Source organism: Tachyglossus aculeatus, chromosome 10, assembly GCF_015852505.1.
Source record: "Tachyglossus aculeatus isolate mTacAcu1 chromosome 10, mTacAcu1.pri, whole genome shotgun sequence".
Lineage (NCBI taxonomy): Eukaryota > Metazoa > Chordata > Mammalia > Monotremata > Tachyglossidae > Tachyglossus > Tachyglossus aculeatus.
In genome coordinates, this window is record NC_052075.1 from 42,712,287 (window position 1) to 42,736,286 (window position 24,000).

The 24,000-nt window shown below is 45.8% G+C and overlaps 1 non-coding gene across 1 annotated transcript; it reads right to left on the bottom strand.

The window, feature by feature from the left end:
- Nucleotides 1-19,892: 19,892 nt before the first annotated feature.
- On the bottom strand, nt 19,893-20,030 carry LOC119933769. Its single transcript, XR_005452643.1, has one exon. It is a non-coding gene; the product is annotated as a small nucleolar RNA SNORA7 (small nucleolar RNA).
- Between the last annotated feature and the right edge of the window lie 3,970 nt (nt 20,031-24,000).

The following is a 24,000-nucleotide window of genomic DNA, read 5'->3' on the forward strand; positions in this document are numbered from 1 at the left end:
TCTGTGCCTCAGTTCCCTCATCTGTAACATGGGAATCAAGAACATGAGCCCTACGTGGGACAGGGACTGTGTTCAACCCGATTATCTTGAAACTACCCCAGTGCTTAGAACAGTGCCTGGCACATAGTAAGTGCTTAAATACCACAGTTGTTATCATTGAGAGGGATGAAACAGACTTAGACAAGCCTGGCCCTTCACGGTGCGTAAGCCAAACTCCAGCAGCACCCAATCAATCAATCAATCAATCGTATTTATTGAGCGCTTACTGTGTGCAGAGCACTGTACTAAGCTCTTGGGAAGTACAAGTCGGCAACACATAGAGACAGTCCCTACCCAACAGCGGGCTCACACCCAGCTTGGTTGTGGCCCTAGTGGACAGAGCACGGGCCTAGGAGCCAGGAGGACGTGGGTTGTAGCCCCAACTCTGCCGCTTGTCTGCTGCGTTACCTTGAGCAAATCACTTCACTTCTCTGTCCGGCGCTTAGAACAATGCTTTGCACATAGTAAGCACTTAATAAATGCTATCATTATTATTATTATTATCTGTAAAATGGGAGTTGAGACTTGGAGCCCTTTGTGGGGTAGAGTAAGCGCTTAACAAATACCATTAAAAATTCACTCATTCATTTAAAAAAAAAATAAGAGCTGCTTAAAGCCCTCTCTAGGTCTTCCCTGGTGCCTGGGTCATCTCTGCAGAAGGGGACGGTGGCTAGAACACGTTCACTCAGCAGGCCAGGGGGCACTCAGGGCACCTCCTCCAGGAGGCCTTCCCAGACTGAGCCCCTTCCTTCCTCTCCCCCTCGTCCCCCTCTCCATCCCCCCATCTTACCTCCTTCCCTTCCCCACAGCACCTGTATATATGTTTGTACATATTTATTACTCTATTTTACTTGTACATATCTATTCTATTTATTTTATTTTGTTAGTATGTTTGGTTTTGTTCTCTGTCTCCCCCTTTTAGACTGTGAGCCCACTGTTGGGTAGGGACTGTCTCTATGTGTTGCCAATTTGTACTTCCCAAGCGCTTAGTACAGTGCTCTGCACATAGTAAGCGCTCAATAAATACGATTGATGATGATGATGATGATCGGCGGTAAACAGGCAAGGTCCTCGGGTCTGAAACCCTGTACGGACAGTCCTAGAGGTCTCGGGCGGATTGCTTTTGGGCCCGTATTGACGTGCGGTCAGTCTCACGGTGGACAACTGCTTCCTCGCAGCAGGGCTTGGCTCCGCCTCATGGGCCTCCCGGCCAAGCAGGCACCGAGTCTGGGCCGGCATCTGCGTGCCCGAGCTGGACAGACCAGAGTGAGTGGGTGGACGTGATGGATGGGTGTAGGCTGCCCCGGGTGGATTTGCTCCGACCTCTCCCTGCACTTTCCATCTTCCTTTCCGTCGGGAGGCCAGAAAAGGAGTTATAACAACTTAACAACCTCAGGAAAAAAAAAAATGGAGCCCAAGGAGCAAATGTGAAATAGATTAAATTAAAATTAAATTGAAATAAATTAGATTAAACTGGCAACTTTCCGGTGCTCATCTCTCAGACCAAATTATTGTGCCACACTTCAGTGATGTACCGAGGAGTGGACGCTGGGTAATTAACATGTTTCATTAACAGTCCATCACTTAAGCTGTCCTGCCAGCTCAGCTCCCTGTATATGATTAAACCCACATGCAAGGCAGGGATCCCCGGGGGTGGGGTGGGGGGATTTAAGGGCTCAGTTTCACTCTTTTCTCTGCCCTCCCCATCAGATTCAGCTGCTGCTCATGCCCAGCTTGGGGCCAAGGGCTGGCTGCCTCTTTTGGTTCAAAGGACCCTTGTACTCAGGAAGCAGCAGAGTGTGACCCTACAACAAGTGGCCCCAACTTGACTGTTTGGAGGAATTCTCCCACCCACGGTCGGTAGCAGTAGTAATAATTCATATCTTCTAGAGGAGTAGTAGAAGTAGTACTAGTAGTAGCAGCAGCAGCGAAGCAATGTACCCTTAGTCAAAAGAGCCTGGGCTGGGAGTCAGAGGATCTAGGCTCTAATCCTGGCTCCACCACTAGTCTGCTGTGGGACCTTCTGCAAGTCACTCAACTTCTCGGTGCCTCAGTTACCTCATCTGTAAAATGGGGATTAAATCCTCCTCCCTCCAATTTAGACTGAGAGCCCCATGCAGGACAGGGATTGTCTCCAAAATGATTATCTCGTGTCTTAATACAGTGCTTGGCACACGGTAAGTGCTTCACAAGTAGCGTGGCTTATTGGCAAGCGCACAGGCTTGGGAGTCATAGGGTGTTGTGGGTTCTAATCCTAACTCTGCCACTTGTTTGCTGTGTGATTTTGGGCCAGTCACTTAACTTCTCTGGGCCTCAGTTACCTAATCTGTAAAATGGAGATTAAGACTGTGAGCCTCAAATGGGACATCCTGATTGCCATGTATCTATCCCAGTGCTCAGAACAGTGCTTGGCACATAGTAAGCACTTTACAAATACCACAATAATAATTATTATTAACATTAAAAATAAATAATAAGACTATTAATACCAATCCCTATGGCCCAGTTCAAGACTGGGACCATGTAAGACTATGTAGCTTCCCTATACTCCATCTTTGATGCTTGATAGGAAGAGGCCCGAGAATAACCAGATGGGATATTGCATCCTGGCTCCTCCTTGGGAGGCAGGGGGGTGAGGGAGACTCAAATAAGCCAGTTCAGATCTCTTGGGAGGATGCCTGCTGAATGAAACAGGTTCTCTAAGACCACTCCAAGTGTCTTTTGGGCCCGGGAAAACCCAAGCCACCTGACAGCTCCCAGACTCTTTCCCAGTGTCCCAGGATCCTGCCTATCTCTCTTCCACATCCTACCCTGGGCCATCCGGCCCTGCTAGCAGCTTCTGAGAGGCTCTAATAATTATTATTATTATTATAATTGTAATTCTTAAGCGCTTACTATGTGCCATGCACTGTTCTAAACGCTGGGGTAGATACAAGTTAATCAGGTTGGACAAAGTCCCTGTCCCACCTTGGGCTCACACTCTTAATCCCCATTTTACAGATACGGTAACTAAGGCCCAGAGAAGTTAAGTGACTTCGCCAAGATCCGCCCTTTCCTCTCCATCCAAACCGCTACATATATGTAGCATATACATAACATATACATATTACACATACATATTACATATATTTACATATATAAATCTGTATATATGTTTGTACAGATTTATTACTCTATTTTACTTGTACATATTTACAATTCTATTTATTTTGTCAATGATGTGCATCTAGCTTTACTTCTATTTATTCTGATGACTTGACACCTGACCACATGTTTTGTTTTGTTGTCTGTCTCCCCCTTCTAGACTGTGAGCCCATTGTTGGGTAGGGACCGTCTCTCTATGTTGCCAGCTTGTACTTCCCAAGCGCTTAGTACAGTGCTCTGCACACAGTAAGCGCTCAATAAATACGATTGAATGAATGAATGAATGGAAAGAGCATGGGCTTGGGAGTCAGAGGTCACGATTTCTAATCCCCGCTCTGCCACTTATCAGCTGTGTGACTTTAGGCAAGTCACTTAACTTCTCTGTGCCTCAGTTACCTCATCTGCAAAATGGGGATTAAGACTGTGAGTCCCACATGGGACAACCTGAGTACCTTGTAACTACCCCAGTGCTTAGAACAGTGCTTGGCACATAGTAAGTGCTTAACAAATACCGTCATCATGCTCTACCCACTAAGCCACGCTGCTTCTCTAAATCACTGTCATTACAAAATGCTCCATGAATTAGGGCAGAATACAGATTTTCTGAAATTGCTCTTCTGTGAATATGGAGTTGACATTCTTCAAGGGTCTTGGAGGCAGGAAAGAAGTGCCAATTTTTGGTAGCATTCAAGGTAATTTCTCCTGCCTTCCTGAGGATGGTGTTAGTGGAGACATTATCAAAGTCCCTCTTCATATCCTACAGACAGTGACTCTCCCCACCTTTAAAGTCTTACTCAAGGTACATCTCCTCCAAGAGGCCTTCCTTGATTAAGCCCTCATTTCCTCTTTTCCCACTTCTGCAACACCCTGGTTTGCTCCCTTTACTCACCCCTCCTTCAGCCTCATAGCACTGATGTATATATCCATAATTTATTTAATGTCTGTCTCCCCCTCTAGACTGTGAGCTCTTTGTAGGCAGGGAATATGTCTACCAACTCTGTTGCACTGTACTCTCCCCAGTGCTTAGTACAATGCACTGCACACAGTAAGCGCTCAATAAATTCAGTTGACTGACTGATTAATTAAAGTTCTATGGCTTCTTCTCTGAGTTCTGTCTGAGGAAAAACTGAGACAGATGTCCTAGCGGTACAATTCCTCTTTGATGGAAGATGGACTAGTCTCAGATCCGATTCTTCACAGCTTTGACTATAATGGCTTCCTCCAAAGTTGGAGCAAGGGTCAGATTTCCAATTTTGGCAATTTCTCTATGCTTCAAAGTACTTCATCCTCAAAGGTGGAAGGCGTTTGGGTGATCACTGAAATGTGAGCCCTGTGTGGGACAGGGAATGTGTTCAAACTGATTAGCTTGCATCGACCCCAGTGCTTGGCACATAGCAAGTGGTTAAAATACCACCTTTATTAAGTGTTTTTGCCACCTCCACAGGACTTTAGGTACCTGTAATGAAGGGGGAGTCATCTGTCTCTTCAGAGGTAATTTGGTAGCTTGTATGGCGTAAGAGGCCTTCCTTGACTAAGCCTGCCTTTCCTCTTCTCCCATTCCCTTCTGCGTTGCCCTGACTTGCTCCCTTTATTCAACCCCCTCCCAGCCCCACAGCACTTATGTACATATCTGTAATTTATTTATTTTTATTAATGTCTGTCTCCCCCTCTAGACTGTAAGCTCACTGTGGACAAGGAATGTGTCAGCTTTATTGTTATATTGTACTCTCCCAAGCGCTATATACAGTGCTCTGCACACAGTAAGGGCTACTTTATTTTACTTTATTTTATTTTATTTTTTACTTTATTTTACTTGTACATATCTATCCTATTTATTTTATTTTGTTAGTATGTTTGGTTTTGTTCTCTGTCTCCCCCTTTTAGACTGTGAGCCCACTGTTGGGTAGGGACTGTCTCTATATGTTGCCAACTTGTACTTCCCAAGCACTTAGTACAGTGCTCTGCACACAGTAAGCGCTCAATAAATATGATTGATTGATAAATAAATATGATTGAGTGACTGACTGACAGCTTCTTCAGGGGTGAGCAAAAGTCTTAGATGGCTGATGGTCACCATATCCTGGACTTCTTCCAACTTGGCAACCACCATCGGTCTAACATGCTTCAGTATGTCAGGCCATAGGCCTCTGAAGGCCTTGCTTCTGTAATATGACTGAGTATCCCACATTAGCCCTGGCCTACAAATGGTGGAACAGAAGCAGCATGGCCTAGTGGATAGCGCACAGGCTTGGGAGTCAGAAGGACCTGGGTTCTAATTCCGGCTCTGCCATAAATCTGCTGTCTGACTTTGGGCAAATCAGTTAACTTCTCTGGGCCTCGGTTACTTCATCTGCAAAATGGGGCTTACGAGTGTGAGCCCCATGTGAGGCGGGGACTATGTACAACCTGATTGACTAGTACCTCCCTACAGCTTAGAACTGTGCTTGGCATACAGTAAGCGCTTAACAAGTACCATTTTACAAATGAGGAAAGCAAGAGGCACAGAGTAGATGCCTTGCTGAGAGTCACAGAAGAGATCAGCGGCAGAGGTAGGGCTCCAGGACAAGGCTCCTGCTCTACTTACTAAATTTATCTGTACCTCCTCTGGAGCTTTTTTTTAATGATATTTGTTAAGCCCTTACTACATGCCAAGCAGTGTTCTAAGCACCAGGGTAGATACAAGTTAATTAGGCCAGATACAGTCCCCGTCCCATAAGGGGCTCAGGGTCAATTAGGAGGGAGAACAGGTATTGAATCCCCATTTTGCAGTTGAGGAAACTGAGGCCCAGAAAAGTCGAGGGCCTAACCCAAGGCCACACAGTGGACAAGTGGGGAAGCTGGGATTAGAACCCAGGTCCTCTGGCTCCCGGGCCCGTGCTCTATTCACTAGGCCACGCTGCTTCCCATGAAGCAGCTTGAATGTGTGAGAGATGGGACAAAGGTGATGAAGATCTCAGAGGACAGGGTAAAGGATGTGGAAACAGCAAGACCTGACCAGGCTGGGGCCGAGCCCAGGCCAAACCAGGACTGCCCCATGGGGGCAGGGCTAGTATGGGCTAAGGAGAACCAGGAGGAGCACCTGGGCTCATTCATTCAATCGTATTTATTGAGCGCTTACTGTGTGCAGAGCACTGTACTAAGGGCTTCATTCTAATTCCGTCTCCGCCACTTGTCCGCTGTGTGACCTTGAGCCAGTCCCTTCACTTCTCTGTGCCTCTACACTTCATCATCATCATCAATCGTATTTATTGAGCGCTTACTATGTGCAGAGCACTGTACTAAGCGCTTGGGAAGTACAAATTGGCAACATATAGAGACAGTCCCTACCCAACAGTGGGCTACCCAACACTTGGTATTTTCAATGTACGCAAACTGAGGAGGCGAAACCAAAGTAATCGGCTTCAGTGTCAGGGTCAGTGACGAATAAATGGTTAATGGTAACGGCAGCTGAGACGTCTGTGCCTCAGTTACCTCCTCTGTAAAACGGGGGTTAAGATGGTGAGCCCCATAGGGGATACAGACTGCATCCGACCTGATTAGCTTACTATGCCTAACAAATACCATAAAAAATAACAGCAGCAGGCCTGCAGTTCTCTGTGTGATTCTGTGATAATGAAAGGATCTTCATAAAGTCCTGGTGGTGATGCAGCAGAAAAGTTTATCTATGCCCAAAGTCCTATGCAAGCATCTCTCTAAGCAACAGCAGGGACCCTCAGGGAGGGCACCTGGACACCATGGATAATGGGTTCCACTCCCTGCTTTACGACCTCCACAACCCCTTCTCCTCTCCTGCTGCTATCTAGTCCCTGAAGGGAAATGGTAATAACCCTAGTCCACCTCACAGGGCTGCAAGGGGACTGATTAATTAATTAACCCTCATTAAGTGCTTGGGGAAAAGACTAACGGGCGATAGGCCTCCTCATTATTATTTTTAATCAGACTCTGCAGTTTTGTAGTCTCTCACATGTAGGGCCAGCTGAACGTCCCTCTTTCACTCTTAATTAAGCTTATTCACTTCCCTTTTCTGCCCATACACTTTCTCCACCCTTCCCAGAGAGGACCTGGACCCCATTTCACAGGATCCAAGAGCTTAGTACACTGCCCTACACTTTGTAAGTGCTCAATCAACACCACAGATTGAAGCAGCATGGTGTAGTGGACAGAGCACCAGATTGGGAGTCAGGAGGTCATGAGTTCTAATGCCAGCGCTGCCACTCGTCTGCTGTGTGACCTTGGGCAAGTCACTTCACTTATCTGTGCCTTAGTTACCTCATCTGTAAAATGGGGATTGAGACTGTAAATCCCACATGGGCAGGGTAAAGGATGTGCAAACAGCCTAGGCCAAACCAGGACTGCCCCACAGGGGCAGTTTTGCTTGTATCCACCCCAGAGTTTAGAACAGTGCCTGGAACATAGTGAGCACTTTATAAATACAATAATAATAATAATAATAATTGACTGATTGATTGGTTGACCCAACATAGCTCAAGGGAAGTATCCCCTGAATCTGGCCATTCAATAGTCAGGCCAAGAAAGGAAAGATCCCAGGACTTTGACTCCATGCCCTGAGCTCTGGCTGGCAATGTTTTTAGGGGATGAGATCAAAAAGGCAATTCTTGCGGGGAGGGCCAGGTTTGTTTTGGGGGGGGAGGGAGGGGTAGGTTTAATCTTCAACGAGGCAGGTGAGAATACAACAACATTTCAAATAACCATCTTCTGATGGCTGTGAACACCTGGCAGGTAGGATTGGGCCTAGGATCCCTGGCTTTTAGTCTGATTCGAGTCTCTGAATCCCTCAGGGCCTGTTTGTCTCCTCAAGAGTGGGGAACACATGTCTTGTTGCCTCAGAGAGACATTTTCACTGTGCCTATTTATTTTTTATGGTATTTAAGTGCTTACTATGTACCAGGCACTGTACCAAGTGCTGGGTTAGGTACAAGACAATCAGGTTGGATCACAGTCCATGTCCCACGTGGAGTTCACAGTCTTAATGCCCATTACACAGATGAAGTAACCGAGGCACAGAGAAGTTAAGCGACTTGCCCAAGGTCATACAGCAGTCAAGGGGTGGAGCTGGGATTACAACCCAGGTCCTTCTGACTCCAGGGCCTGTGCTCTATCCACTAAGCCATCTTGCTTCTCTCTAGTGTAGAGCTTATTCCCAGTCTCCCCAACTGCAAAACCTTATTAAAATCATATCTCCTCCAAGATACCTTACCTGACTAAGCCCTCATTTGCTCCTATCCCACTCCCTTTTATCACCCTTGCACTAGCATTTTCACCTTTTAGTCACCCCTCCCTCAGCCCCATTGTACTTATGTACATATCCATGACTCCATTTATAATAATAGTAATAATAATAATGATGGCATTTGTTAAGTGCTTACTATGTGCAAAGCACTGTTCTGAGCGCTAGGGAGGATACAAGGTGATCAAGTTGTCCCCGGGGACTCACAGTCTTAATCCCCATTTTCCAGATGAGGTAACTGAGGCACAGAGAAGTCAAGTGACTTGCCCAAGGTCACACAGCAGACAACTGGCAGAGCCGGGATTGAACCCACGACCTCTGACTCCAAAGCCCGGGCTCTTTCCACTGAGCCACGCTGCTTCATAATAATAATGATGGCATTTGTTAAGTGCTCACTATGTGCCAAGTGCTGTTCTAAGCGCTGGGGTAGATACAAGGTAAGGAGGTTGTTCCACGTGGGGCTCACAGTCTTAATCCCCATTTTACAGGTGAGGTAACTGAGGCATAGAGAAGTTAAGTGACTTGCCCAAAGTCACACAGCTGATAAGTGGCAGAGCTGGGATTAGACCCCACAATCTCTGACTCCCAAGCCCGTGGTCTTTCCACTAAGCAAGGCCTATCCCAGTGCTTGGCCCCAAAATGGGAGAAGAGCATGGCCTGTTGGCTAGAGCACAGGCCTGGGAATCAGGAGGACCTGAGTTCTAATCCCCACTCCACCACTTGTCTTCTGTGTGACCTTGGCCAAGTCACTTAACTTCTCTGTGCCTCAGTTACCTCATCTGTAAATTGGGGGTTAAGATTGTTAGCCCATGTGGGACATGGACTTTGTCCAACTTGATTTGCTTGTATCTACCGCAGTGCTTAGTATAGTACCTTGCACACAGTAAGCGCTTAAATACCACTAAAAAGATTACTATAACTAACTCAAAGAATTGGATAAGGAGAGGAGAGGGCCCCAGGCAGGGACAGAGTCAAACAAGAAAAGAATCCCTCAGAGTGTCATCGATTCCCGAGCTTCTAGTCTTCTCCAAATTTATCTTCTATCACTGCGTACCTATATTAAGATCCTGGTTTCTTTCCAGCTTTATCCTGGATGCTCAGATCCATCCTGCTTAGAGTTGCGCCCAATAAAGGGTAAGTTTAAGCATTCATTCGTTCAATCATATTTATTGAGTGCTTACTGTGTGCAGAGCACTGTACTAAGCGCTTGGGGAGTACAAGTTGGCAACATATAGAGACGGTCCCTACCCAACAGCAGGCTCACAGTCTCGAAGGGGGAGACAGACAACAAAACCTATTAACAAAATAAAATAAATAGAATAGTAAATATGTACAAGTAAAATAGAGTAATAAATCTGTACAAACATACATGCAGGTGCTGTGGGGGGGGAAGGAGGTAGGGCGGGGGGGTGGGGAGGGGGGAGGAAGGAGGGGAGGAAGGAGGGGAGGAAGGAGGGGGCTCAGTCTGGGAAGGCCTCCTGGAGTAGGTGAGCTCTCACTAGGGCTTTGAAGGGAGGAAGAGAGCTAGCTGGGTGGATGTGCGGAGGGAGGGCATTCCAGGCAGGGGGAGGACTGGCCCCCTTTGCACTGGCCCCCTAAGCACTTTGGGAGAGTACAATATAACAGAGTTGGTACACATGCTCCCTGCCCACAGTGGGGAGTAGAGTGCTCTGCACACAGAAGGCATTTAATTAATATCAATCGATCATATTTATTGAGCGCTTACTGTGTGCAGAGCACTGTACTAAGCACTTGGGAAGTACAGGTTGGCAACATATAGAGACAGTCCCTACCCAACAGTGGGCTTAGACAGTGAACCCGGTGTGGGACAGGGAGGGCATCCAATTTGCTTATATTGCATCTACCTCTGGTGCTTAGTACAGTGCTTGGCATCAGGCATATGCTCAACAAACAGCATTTTTTTAAAAAAATCAATCAATCATATTTATTGAGCGCTTACTGTGTGCAGAGCACTGTACTAAGCGCTTGGGAAGTACAAGTTGGCAACATATAGAGACAGTCCCTACCCAACAGTGGGCTCACAGTCTAGAAGGGGGAGACAGAGAACAAAACCAAACATATTAACAAAATAAAATAAATAAAATAGATATGTATATGTAAAATAAAGAAATAAATAAATAGAGTAATAAACATGTACAAACATATGCTTGGGAAGTACAAGTTGGCAACATATAGAGACAGTCCCTAACCAACAGTGGGCTCACAGTCTAGAAGGGGGAGACAGAGAACAAAACCAAACATATTAACAAAATAAAATAAATAGAATAGATATGTATATGTAAAATAAATAAATAAATGGAGTAATAAATATGTACAAACATATATACATATATACAGGTGCTGTGGGGAAGGGAAGGAGGTAAGACGGGGGGATGGAGAGGGGGACGAGGGGGAGAGGAAGGAAGGGGCTTAGTCTGGAAGGAGGTAAGACGGGGGGGGGGGAAGGAGAGGGGGACGAGGGGGAGAGGAAGGAAGGGGCTCAGTCCGGGAAGGCCTCCTGGAGGAGGTGAGCTCTCAGTAGGGCCTTGAAGGGAGGAAGAGAGCTAGCTGGGCGGATGGGCAGAGGGAGGGCATTCCAGGCCAGGGGGTCGACGGCGGCACAGGCGAGAACGAGGCACGGTAAGGAGATTAGCAGCAACACTTAAAAACAAAACATCCTTAATCCACACAGCCCAAGGGCCTAGTACAGTGCACAGCACCAAGTGGGTGCTGGAAAATGCAGCTTCTCTCAATTACTAAGCCAAGAAGTGGGCCGCGAAACAGGTACACGAATGAGCAGCCTGCAGATCCACCCAGGCCCCGCTAGATGGCAGAGGAGGTCAGTATCTGTCAGCAGAGGAGGGGGACGCCCTGGTGGGTGGATAATAATGATGGCATTTATTAAGCGCTTACTATGTGCAAAGCACTGTTCTAAGCGCTGGATGGTGTGTGTGTGTGTGTGTGTTTGGGGGGTGGGAGGACGGAGAGGAAGAGATGGCTGCAGATACACAGGGGTTGCCAGGCCTTGGCCCAGGAGCCAGGCACCAGGCACAGAATCAATCAATCAATCATATTTATTGAGCGCTTACTGTGTGCAGAGCACTGTACTAAGCGCTTGGGAAGTCCAAGTTGGCAACATATAGAGACAGTCCCTACCCAACAGTGGGCTCACAGTCTAGAAGGGGGAGACAGAGAACAAAACCAAACATACTAATAAAATAAAATAAATAGAATAGATAGGTATAGAATGAATAGAATGGCGGCAGGGGGCTTGGCTCCTCCCCACGCACCACAACCAGGCATGTTAGAGTTAAGGATTTTCTGACAAGGGAACCCGGGTGGTGTCCAGAGGCCCATACACCCTCACCCAAAACAGTGCCCACTGGAAGCCCCCACAAGGCAGTTCCCAAAGCAGCCCGGAGTCGTACACAATCTTAAGGGCAGCTTCTTCTCGCAGGCCTTTCACACAGTGGGAATTCAATAAACAGACGTTCTGTTGTCTAAAAAGGGCCAAGCCTGGCCGGGAGAACAGGGCTGGAGTGGGGAAGATAAGATTCCTCAATAGACCCTGGAGTCCAAATCTGGGAATTCTGAACATTCCTTCGGTGACAGAAGGGGCCCAGAAGCTCAAACCTTCTCCTCCTTCTGCACACCTTTTACTAGACTTAAGGGCTTGCTGATTTGCTGCAACAGCAGCCACTGAGTGAAAGTTTTTCTTTTCCACCACTCTCAGGTAGTTGAGGCTGACCAACTCCTGAGCCAGACTTTGTGGTTCCAGGGCAAAGTGCCTCTCCTCCATTCCCCATCCTCCCCTGCATCTTTCACTGAAATATTTCATGTTAAGGAGGAAAAGCACCCAATCTGCTCTGCCTGCCATCAGAGTTGCCCCAGCTTCACTTCTCAACCCCTGGGATCCTGATTTCCTTCCTCGTGACGTCCCCCTCTCCATCCCCAATTGCCACTGGAGCCCCTGTGGTGGCAAAGTGGTTCCTGTAGAGCCCTTTAGGGGCCAAAATCCTGTCCCAAGGTGGCCCCACCCCCCCTTTCTGGAGAGAGCAGGGCAGCCAACATGCTAAGTGGCCCACGTACGGGATGGTCCATGTGGTTTCAACAGATTCCTGCTCGTGGGAGTCTATGTGCAGATCTCTGGCGCGATGAGGTCACATCAACCCGCCAATAGTATTTCAGGCATTAACACCTGGATCTGTCCCCTTTGAGTATTTGGTATTCACCCCTCCCTCAGCCCCACAGCACTTATGTACATATCGGTATGTGATTAATTTATATTAATGGCCACCTCCCCCTCAAGACTGTAGGCTCACTATGGGCAGGGAATGTGTCTACCAACTGTATTGTATTTTCCCAAGTGCTTAGGACAGTGCTTTGCACACAGTAAGGGTTCAATAAATACCACTGATTAGTACTGTGTGCTGAGGACTGTACTAAGCGCTTGGGAGAGTATAATAGAGTAGATAGACATGATACCTGCCCACAATGAGCTAAAACCAGGGACTGGTCTAACCCAATCTGCGTGGGGCCAGGCACACAGCATGCAGAGCTCTATAGGAATTAAGAGTCAGGTCCAAGGCTGCTTTTGGATAGTCAGCAAGGAAAGCCACCATTTTAGAGAGCAGTGGGACCTTCCAAAGATAGCAACAGGACAGAGATGATCTGTTAGTAGGGTCTAAGGTGAGATCTTGGAGCTGTATTGGCCAGGTGGGTGAGGCATAAGGAGGCATTTGACATCATTATATAATGATGCAGGCATCGGTCAATCAATCAACCATATTTATTGAGCATTTACTGAGTCCAGAGCACTGTGCAAAGCACTTGGGAGAGTACAATATAACTATACAACAGGCACATTCCCTGTGCATGACGAATTTACAGTCTAGAGAGATATGTAGCATGATGTGGTGGGGGCAAGAGGAATGTAGGGGATGGCCTTTGCGACCTCCCCTCAGGATATCAGAATGTCTGAAGACAACCCTGCCTACCCCAGTCCAGGGACAGCAGTGGCTATCTGCCGCAGGCCTCTGCTTTGGCTCTCGTCTGTGGGTTGTGCAGCTCAGATCTGTTAGCCGCTTGGCGTTAAGCAGAGTCTTCCAAACAAGAAATGATTCCATGCATGGAATTCATCCTCATCTTGTTCCTCCCTTGTCTCCTCGTGTATCCCAGATTGGACAGCACGCAGTGACTGCCACCTGAGCCTCTCCCCCGCTGGACCCTGGGCCCTGAAGGCCCTAGCCCAGGCCTCCTCTGGTGGCCACAGTCAGACCTCTGACATGGTTCTGAAGAAATCCCCCAGCTTGGAAGGGTCTTGAAACCCCTGGGCCAGATTAAGGCTCGGGCTAACTGGGCTTCAGCCCAGGACCCGCCGACTCAGGGGACCCAGCGCATATTTCACGCATGAGTCGCTTCCTACAGCTCGGAATTTTTGTTTCTCTTGTGTCTTATCTTGTTCTCTCCAACCGCTCGGCCTCTGCCACTCATCTGTTTTTTTTTTTTTAAAGTGCCGCGAGCACTGATGCGTTAAAGCAAAACTGAAAAAATGCATGTTTTCTTTCTTAAAAATTTTGTTTTTTTACATTTTTCACATTTGTACAGTTTCAAAAGAGATGCAGGATTGGGCCTGTTCAAGTTCTGCTTAAGGGCAGTCAATAGTAGCATACCGCCCTTGTTTACTTCATCAAAAAAAAAGCCTCATTTCAAGTACCGACAGCTTGAACTACTGATTTTTTTTTAAATTGTATTTGAATGACTTAAGAATTCAGAATTCCAGGAATTATACCTTAGGTCAGAGACTGGAAACCTTTTTGAACAGAATAGCCAAACAAAATTAAATCTTGGAGAACCTGGTGCACAAAGAGTCAATCATACGATTTAAGCACCCATTAATGGGGTTTATTTCACTGAGACACTAATAGCTTTCCACGCCTCTCTCTCCCCACCCCTACTCCCACACTGGAGTAGGGCTTGAATTAACAGCCTTGAGGCTCAGAGCTATTCTGTTTAAGAGGCCTCCACGTGGCATCATTACATCACACAACACATGATGCAATGTGATGCCACCACTGTGATGCATGACTGTTTCATAGACTGTTAGACTGTAAGCTTTTTGTGGGAAGGGATTGTACATACCAACTCTGTTATACTTTCCCAAGTGCATAGTACAGTGCTCTACACAGAGTGGGCACTCAATAAATACCACTGCCTGGAAGAGGTGGAATGTTAGTGGGGTTGGATAATAGTACTAATAATATAGTGGCATTTGTTAAGCACTTACTATGTGCCAGGCACTGAACTAAGTGCTGGGGTAGATACATGCAAATCAGGTTGGGCAAAGAACACGTCTCACTTGGGGCTCAAAGACTGAATTTTCATTTTACAGATGAGGTAACTAAGGCACAGAAACATGAGGTGACTTTCCCAAGGTCACACAGCAGAAAAGTGGCAGAGCTGGATTAAAACCCGGGTCCTTCTGATTTCCAGGCCCATGCTCTACCCAATAGGCCACGCTGCTTCTCTATTATGGGAAGAACTGTGGTCTGATGTGAGCAGGGAGGGAAATTCAAGCCAGGGGAATAGTGTGAACAAGGGGATGGAGGCAGGAGAGTCGAGAGTGAGGTAAAGCTAGAACATTGACTAAAGGTGTGAAGACAGCGAGCTGAAGAAATAGCAGATGAAGATAACAGAGAGGTAAAATAAGGCCAGAGAGTGGAGAGCCTTGAAAGCAATTGTGAGGAGTTTTTGTTTGAGGCAAAGAGACACAAGGAGCCAGTGGACGGTTTCTAGGGGAGAAGACACATGGGCTGAGTGGTGCTTCAGGAAGATGATCCCCACAGCAGGGTAGAGAAGAGATTGGAGCCAGGGCGTGTTAGAGGGAGAGAGGCTGGTGGCTACGAGACCAGCATAGAGGCTATTGCAGTAGTCCAGCTGAGGCAAAATCAGAGCCTGCATCAGGATGGTGGTAGTATGGGTGGAAAAGAAGGAGAGGATCTGGATAAGACTGGGCAGTAAAAACAGGCAGGTTTTGGCAGTAGGCTAAATGTGAGAGTTGAATGATATATGAGAAGTAGCATGTCCTAGTGGAAAGTGTACCAGCCTGTGAGTCAGAAGTCCTGGGTTCTAATCCTGCTATTGCAATTGCTTGCTGTGTGACCTTGGGCAAGTCACTTGAGTTCTCTGAGCCTCAGTTTCCTCAACTGTAAAGTGGGGATTAAATACCTGTTCTCCCTCCTACTTAGACTGTGAGCCCCGTGTGGGACAGGGACTGGGCCCAACCTAATTAATTCGTACCTACTCCAGCGCTTAGAACAATGTTTGACACACAGTAGGCTTGTTTTTGGGCTGGGAACATGTCTGCTAATTCTACTGTACTATCTCAAGTGCTTAGTACAGTGCTCTGCAGAGTAAGCATTCAATAAATATGATTGATTGATTGATAGTAAGAGCTTAACAAATACCATAAAAAACCTTTCCATGTAACAAAGGCAGAAGGACAAAAGTTTCCTTCAGACCAAACTGGCAACTTCATAATTCTCATAAAGCAAGGGTAACCCAATGGGCCGTGTCTGAATTGACCCAGATGTCTCTTCTGTATCTACTGCGCATGACCTGATGTTGAAGCATGGAGATAGTAAAAAATGGAACTCAAGTTCTAGCGAGGAGGGAACTCCATGACTGGAGAGCTGGTGACAGTCAGTTTGGGAGTCATGTTGGGGAGGTAGGAGGAGAAATTTTTGTTTGTCTCCCCCATTAGAATGTTAATTCTTTGTGGGCAGGCAATGTGTCACTTTTTTATTCTGAACTGAGCACTTACTGTGTGCAGGGCACTCTGCTAGGGGCTTGGAAGAAGACAATACAACAGAATTGCAGTCTACAGTCCTCTAGACAGCCTAGACAGTCCTGTAGACTGCAACTCTGTTGTACTGTCCTCTTCACTGTAAACTTGCTGAGGGCAGGGAATGTGTCTTTTATACTGTACTCTCCCAAGCGCTTAGTACAGTGCTCCGCACACAGTAAATACTCAGAAAATACAACTGACTTTGTTGGTAGCACATTCCCTGCCCAAAAGGAACTTACAGTCTAGAGGGAGAGACAATACAGTGCAGTACACCAAATGGGTGCTCAATACATGCTACTACCACTACTTCTAGAAATGTGTCCTTCAAGTAAAGGTCAGAAAGGGTTTCAAGGAAGAGGGAACATTTTAAAGGGTCAAGGAGAGCAGAGATCAAGAAGAATTAAGAAAGGGAAAAATTTGTCCAAAAAATAGTCTTGGACTTCTTGTGAGTGTATTCCTCCTCCATCTTCCTCCTCAGGCAACTCAGGAAATTGAGGAAAAACTATGGCTCCCTAACTATCAACATGGTAACTGTGTCTTTACTAGGGCAGGTGGTAATAGGGGGAGACTCCAATTATCTTCATATAAACTGGCTCAGAGGAAACAGGAAAGCAGTGTGGCCTAGTGGAAAGAGCACAGGCCTGGAAGACAGAGAACCTGGGTTCTAATCCCAGCTCTGCCACTTGCCTGTTTTATGACCTTAGGCTGATCTGTGCCTCAGTTACCTCACCTGTAAAATAGGTGAAGACTGTGAGCTGTACATGGGACAGGAACTGTGTCCAACCCAATTATCTTGTATTTACCCCAGTGCTTGGCATATAGTAAGTGCTTATCAAATACCACTAAAAAAAGGAATGAAAATCAGGTTTCTGGATAGGATGACTATTTCCTGAAACCGCTAAACATAGATGCAACGAGGAAACAAACTCTACTGGATTTAAATCCGAGATGTGGAAATGATCAGGTGCAGGGTTTATTTATAAATTGGAGAGCTACTTTGCAATATTGACTTCAACTAAATAAAATTTAACATTCTTGCTGTTAGGGAAAATTCAATAAAACAACCCAAAGATAGAGCCAGCTCTCTTGTAATGTGAGGGTTACATTTTTGAAAAATCATGCATTTAGGAAAATTCATATTTTTGACTTCATGTCAATGCACAACCATTTCTTCCAGCACCACATCGCTTTCTATTCAGGCACTGCTGGAAGAATGTTTCCTATTTCTGTCATTGTGTCATCCAAAAAGCACAGTGAAAATGTAATGACACAATATTTAATTTTAGAAAAATTAACTACGAGAGAATTTGGACCTGAGGAAGAATATGAAAGGGGCAGCTAAAAGAAAATAAAACAGGTGATTTACTCGACGTGTTATTTAATTTTAGAAAAATTAACTATGAGAAAATATGGACCTTAGGAAGAATAAGAAAGGAGCAGCTAAAAGAAAAAAAAAAGGGTGATTTACTAGACTATTGGAACTAGTTCAAAGGCACCATGATAGAGGCTCAGGTGAAATGTTTCTCACCAATACAACCAGGCAAACAGAAACCTCATATAGCTAATTTACCACGTAAAAGAGACAATTAAAGAGAAAAGATCACCTTTTCAAAAACAGAAAACTCACCCAAGTGAAGAGGACATAAAGGTCCGTTAAAAGTGGTAGGTCAAGTGTAAACAGGAAATTATGAAGAGCAAAAAGGAACATAAAAATCCCAGCTCTGCCACTTGTCAGCTGTGTGACTTTGGGCAAGTCACTTAACTTCTCTGTGCCTCAGTTCCCTCATCTGTAAAATGGGGATTAAGACTGTGAGCCCCACATGGGGCAAGCTGATCACCTTGTAACCTCCCCAGCACTTAGAACAGTTGGTTAAGGAGCAGTGTGGCCCCTTGGCAATCACGGGGTAAAAGTTATCCTCAGGGATATAGAGGGCAAATGAATTCTTCATTTTGGTCTCTACAGAGGAAGAGATTAGCGAGGTTCCTACACCCAAATTGCTTTTTACAGGAACTAGGTCAAATTTTGGTGAGCACCCTGAATGCTTTAGACTAAATTAGATTTAAACAAATCACCGGGACTTGATAGGCTTCAGCACGAGAGTGCTGAAGGACTTTGGAGAAGATCCAGGAATCCTGGAGAGAGTGTGTGACCTATCATTACAAATGACCACCGTACCAGATGATTGGAAGATTGCCAAAGTAACACCCAGCTATAAGAACTTCCCAAAGGTGAATCTGGGAATTACAGACCAGTAAATCTCACTGCTATATCTGGCAAATTAGTAGAAACAATAATTAAACTAAGGATCAGTAAGCATTTAGAAAAATATAGTCTGGAGGGGGAGAGACAACATGGCTTCTGTGAGGGAAAAGATGCTTCACTAATCTGTTGAAAATTCACTGACTGGAGCAACCAGCCTATGACCAGAATCAATCAATCAATAATATTTATTGAGTGCTTAAACAAGGTTTGATGCAAAAAAAGCTCTTTTTTTAAAAAAAATGAGATGTTATGGGAATGGAAGGAATGTTGTGTTATGGAAACCAAGTGTAGGGATTAAATGACCCCCTTTCAGAATGAGGAACTGTAATGGTTTTGCTTAATATTCACAAATGACCTGGGAGAAGAGGTGGATGGCAAATCTCACAGTTTATAGATGCCACTAAGATCTTCCAGGTGATAAGATGTCATGAAGATGGGAATAAACTTCAGGCAGACCTCATAAATCCGAGTGAGTAAGATGAGAAGTGGCAGAGGGACCACAATCCGATCAAATGCCAGGGAAAATACAAAGGGCAAAATCATCCAGAACACAAGTACATAATGAAGAGCTCAAGGCTATCAGTCACAAGTCAGGAAAGGAATTCTCAGAGTCAGTGTTGATTGTTCTTTCGAATCATCACACACTATCATCCATTTATATTTGAAGGCTGTAATAATGTCTTCTCTTTTCCAGGTCAAATCATCGCAATTCTTTTAGTTTTCCCTCAGAGGATTTCTTGCCCAACATGGTAACCACTTAAACTCCTAGAAGGCAGAGTCCACTTGTTTTTCACTTTAATTGTGTAGCATTCAAAGAACTCTGCACTGAAGGTGAGAGCCCCTTATATTGAATATTGTTCTAGCAAAGAACTCTCCTCACTGAGGTTTTTCAAAGTCCCAGAAGATGCTCTTAACTGTAATCATCGTGGGTTGCTTTTTATAAGAATGTACAAGGCAGGGTATTCTTGAACCTCTGTTAATGAGGGAGGTGAAAAATCACTATACACTGGACTCACAAGACAGTAATATGTATGCCTGAGGAGGGAAATTGGTTGCAGAGCCCTTTGACCCAGCCACCACCAAACAGCTCTTAGACCCTCAATCCCCTTCCCATTCCACGTCCCTACTCCAGTAACTTGTTTTATGCCATTGAGTCATCTCCCACCCATAGCGACGCCATGGACACACCTCCATCAGAATGCCCCACTTCCATCTGCAATCGTTCTGGTACTGGATCCAAAGAATATTCTTGGTAAAAACATGGAAGTGATTTACCATTACCTCCTTCTGCGTAGTAACTTGAGTCTCTGCCCTCAACCCTTTCCCATGCTGTTGCTGCCCAGCATAGGTGAGTTTGTAGCAGATTGCCTTCCACTCGCTAGCCACTGCCCAAGCTAGGAATAGAATGGATATGCCACTGCTTGACTCTCCCTCCCATAGTCGAGACTGGTAGAGTACTGGAAACTCTCCAGATGCAACCCTGAGAAGGGACTCCAGTAACTGGGACAGGTATTATTGAGAAATGTTACCTACACCCCCAGGTTTACCCACACTCCCAATTTCATAGCCAGGCCCAAACCAGAAGTCTACAGTGTCTGGCAGATTTGCTCTTTCTATGGGAATTAGAGCACCTGATCTGGTCCCTTCAGAAGTTCCCAATGACTCATATGCCACGCTTCTATGAGAAGCAACATAGTATAGTGGATAGAACATGGTCTTGGAAGTCAGAAGGTCATGGGTTCTAATCCCAGCTCCACCATTTAACTGCTGTGTGATCTTGGACAAGTCACTTCACTTCTCTGGGCCTCAGTTATCTGTAAAACGGGAATTGAGACTGAGACCCACGTGGGACAGGGACCATGTCCAACCCTATTTGCTTGTATCCACTCCAGTGCTTACTACAGTGCCTGGCGCATAGTAAGTGCTTAACAAATACCATAATAACAACTCCAACATGGGTTTCCCTTGAGTCAGTTGTTCTACTTAATTATGTTATTTGTTAAGCATTTACAGTGTACCAAACACCATTCTAAGGGCTGGGGTAGACACAAGGTTATCAATTTGGACACAGTTCCTGTCCCTCCTGGGGCTTCTAGTCTAGGAAAGGGGGATTAGGATTTAATCCCCATTTTACAGAAGAGGAAACTGCAGTTCAGAGAAGTGTCATGACTTGCCCAAGGCCACACAGCAGGCAATCATGTGGAGCCAGGATTAGAACCCTGGTCCTCTGTTCATCCCTCTAGACTGTAAGCTCATTGTGGGCAGGGAATGTGTCTGTTTATCATTGTATAAATAGGATACTATCTCAGGCCAGAGGATGTGGGATCGGGTGTGATAGACAAGATGGGGCAGACTGAGCAAGCTGTTGCTAGAGGAGTAAAGTACGGGGGCTGGGCTGTAGTAAGAGATGAGTGAGTAGAATTAAAAGGGAGTCTCCGTCCTTGAGGAGCTGACAATCTAATGGATGTACATAGTAGTAGACAGCACAAGTCTGGGAGTTTGAGACCCGGATGTTGACAATAATTCTCACTAGGAAATGATGTCTGAAGCACAGTCACACCTTCTCTTCTCTTCTCTCTCTCTCCCCACATTCTTTCTATTTCTCTCTCCTTTCTTTTTTTAATGGTATTTGTTAAGTGCTTATTACAGTTAAGTGGCCTGCCCAAGGTCACACAGCAGACAAGTGGCGGAGCCAGTATTAGAACCCACGTCTTCTGACTCCTAAGCCCAGGCTCTTTCCACTAAACCACAGACTGTGCTCTTTCCACTAGACCACACTGCTTCTCTCTTCTATCACTTCCTTCTACTTTCCTCTGCTCCCTCCCCCTTCGTCAGACATACAAATCCTTTGTTTAGCCTTGGAGAGTTACAAGGAGTTCCAGGAAGGATTAGTGCATTTTGCACTACGGTCTTTTATGCCGGGGTATGGCGGTCATAATTCAACATAATTCAACAAGAAGCAGTGTGGCCTAGTGAATAGAGCATGAGCCTGGGAGTCCAAAGGACCTGGGCTCTTATCCCAGCTCTACCACTTGTCTGTTGTGTGACCTTGGTCAAGTCACTTCACTTCTCTGTGCCTCAATTCCCTCATCTGTAAAATGGGGATTAGGACTATGAGCCCCATGTGGGAGAGGGACTGTGTCCAACACAATTATCTTGTATCTCCCCAATGCTTAGTATCATGCTTCTAGACTGTTAGCCCACTGTTGGGTAGGGACCGTCTCTATATGTTGCCAACTTGTACGTCCCAAGCGCTTAGTACAGTGCTCTGCACACAGTAAGCGCTCAATAAATATGATTGAATGAAATGCTTAGCACAGAGTAAGGACTTAAATACTTTTTTAAAAAAAGCCCCTACTACAGTACTCTGCATATAGTAAGCGCTCGATAAATACCATTGACGATGGTGATAATGATGCTGAACAAGAAGATTCAGGCAATGAAGAACCCTGCCTCCTGCCTGGAGCATCATAATAATAATAATGATGGTATTTGTTAAGCACTTACTATGTGCAAAGCACTATTCTAAGCACTGGAGCACTGTTCTAAGCTCTGGTTACCTAAGGCTGACCTAGCTTGTCTGTGTCGCAGAGAAGATTTGTCCGAATGCTGAATTTGACATTGGTTCAAGGTGTAGGCATGGCTCCTATTTACTAGGAAGGTCAGCCCCACAGGCCATTGGCACCATCTGGACGTCTCCCTATTGCTAGACGCAGGCAGACTTGCCAAAGCGTTCTCTGGATTTCTGGATATGGCATTCTGTAGTATTTCATCTTTTAGTTTGTCGACCAACGGCTTGTGGGTGAGATAGCAATCAATCATATTTGTTGAGGGCTTACTGTGGGCAGAGCACTGTACTAAGTGCTTGGGAGAGTGTAATATAAAAGAGTTGGTAGACACGTTCCCCACCCACAAAGGGCTTACTGTCTAGAGGGCAGAATTCCTATACTTTGTACAATACTTTAGAGCCATGCCTCAGTTTTCCTGCTGCAGGCTGACCCTCAGCCTTTCTCAGGCTCACTTCTGGCACCTCACATGGCAAGCTGCACTGAAATCTATGGCCAAGCACCTGTCACCCTGGCTGCCTGCTTCTACAAAGCCCCAATCCCCATTCTGCATGACAATTTACAACCAATAAATCCATCCAAGGTATGTACTGATCACTTACTGGATGCAAAGCACTGTTCTAGATGCTTAGGATATGATGGAGTTGGTAGACATGGTCCCTGCCCACAAGAATCCTATAGTTTCCAAGTGGTCAGTCAATCAACATTTGAGCATATACTGTGTGCAGAGCACTGTACCAAGCACTTGGGAAAGGACAATAGAACAATAACCAGACACATTCCCTGCCCACAACAAGCTTTCAGTCTAGAGGGGGATAGTGGGGATGGCCCCTTACTGTGACTCTTAGTTCCTTGTGCCATTTCAAGAGGAATACACTAACTCTATTCACTCAGGTCTGCTTGACCTCTCATCTCCCCAGTCTGGAAAAACAGATCAGATACCAGCTCCACCTACCAAACTCTCAATAGATTGGTAATTTCTCTGCATAATCAATCCCCAGACTAGGGTCACTGCCTGCATCTGTATCTTCAGACACTGCCTGAGGACAAAGGAGCTCAGGAAGAAATCTTGAAGAGCTTCTCTGTTTTATATCACCCATTCATTGGCCGCAAATCCACTCTACTGTCCTGGTAGTGCATGATGAACTGCGCTGCCCAGAAATTGTCTAGAAGAGGCTTCACCAGGGTTACTACTCAAGTGACAGGGTCCAAAGAGAATCTTTTTTATGGTATTTGATAAGCATTTACAATATGCCAGACACTGTACTAAGCGCTGGGGGTATATACAAGCTAATCAGGTTGGACGCAATCCATGTCCCACATGGGGCTCACAGCCTTAATCCCCATTTTGCATAAGAAGTAACAGACACAGAGAAGTGAAGTGACTTGCCCAAAGTCACAAAGCAGACAAGTGGCAGAGCTGGGATTAGAACCCAGGTCCTCTGACACCCCAGCCAAGGCTCTTTCCACTGGTCCAGACTGCTTTCCAGTTGCATTCAGCTGAAAGTGTAACCCTCCGTTACATTCTCTCCACTTTCCTCCTGTGCTTAGGAATGATGTCTGAAACCCTTGATGCACCGAAAAAGAGGCCAGGATGGAACAGGATTCCCTGTCCATATAAAAATCCCTTGATAGGAATGCCACCAGATCTGGGAACTCTTCCCTCCTCCAGGGTTCTGGATGGCCCAGTAAGAGAATCAAAAACAGAGGCCCAGGAACCACAGATGGGCTTATCTTTCTCCAAAAGACAAAGTTCCTTTGTTACATTGGGCACCATGTTAAAATGGCCTTGCTGATCTTCTTTCTGCTGCACAATCTCCTTCTTATGAGAGGTGAGAAAGCAGCTGTCTATACCCCACAGTGCTCCTAGGATGGGGTCTGGTCTTGTCTTATG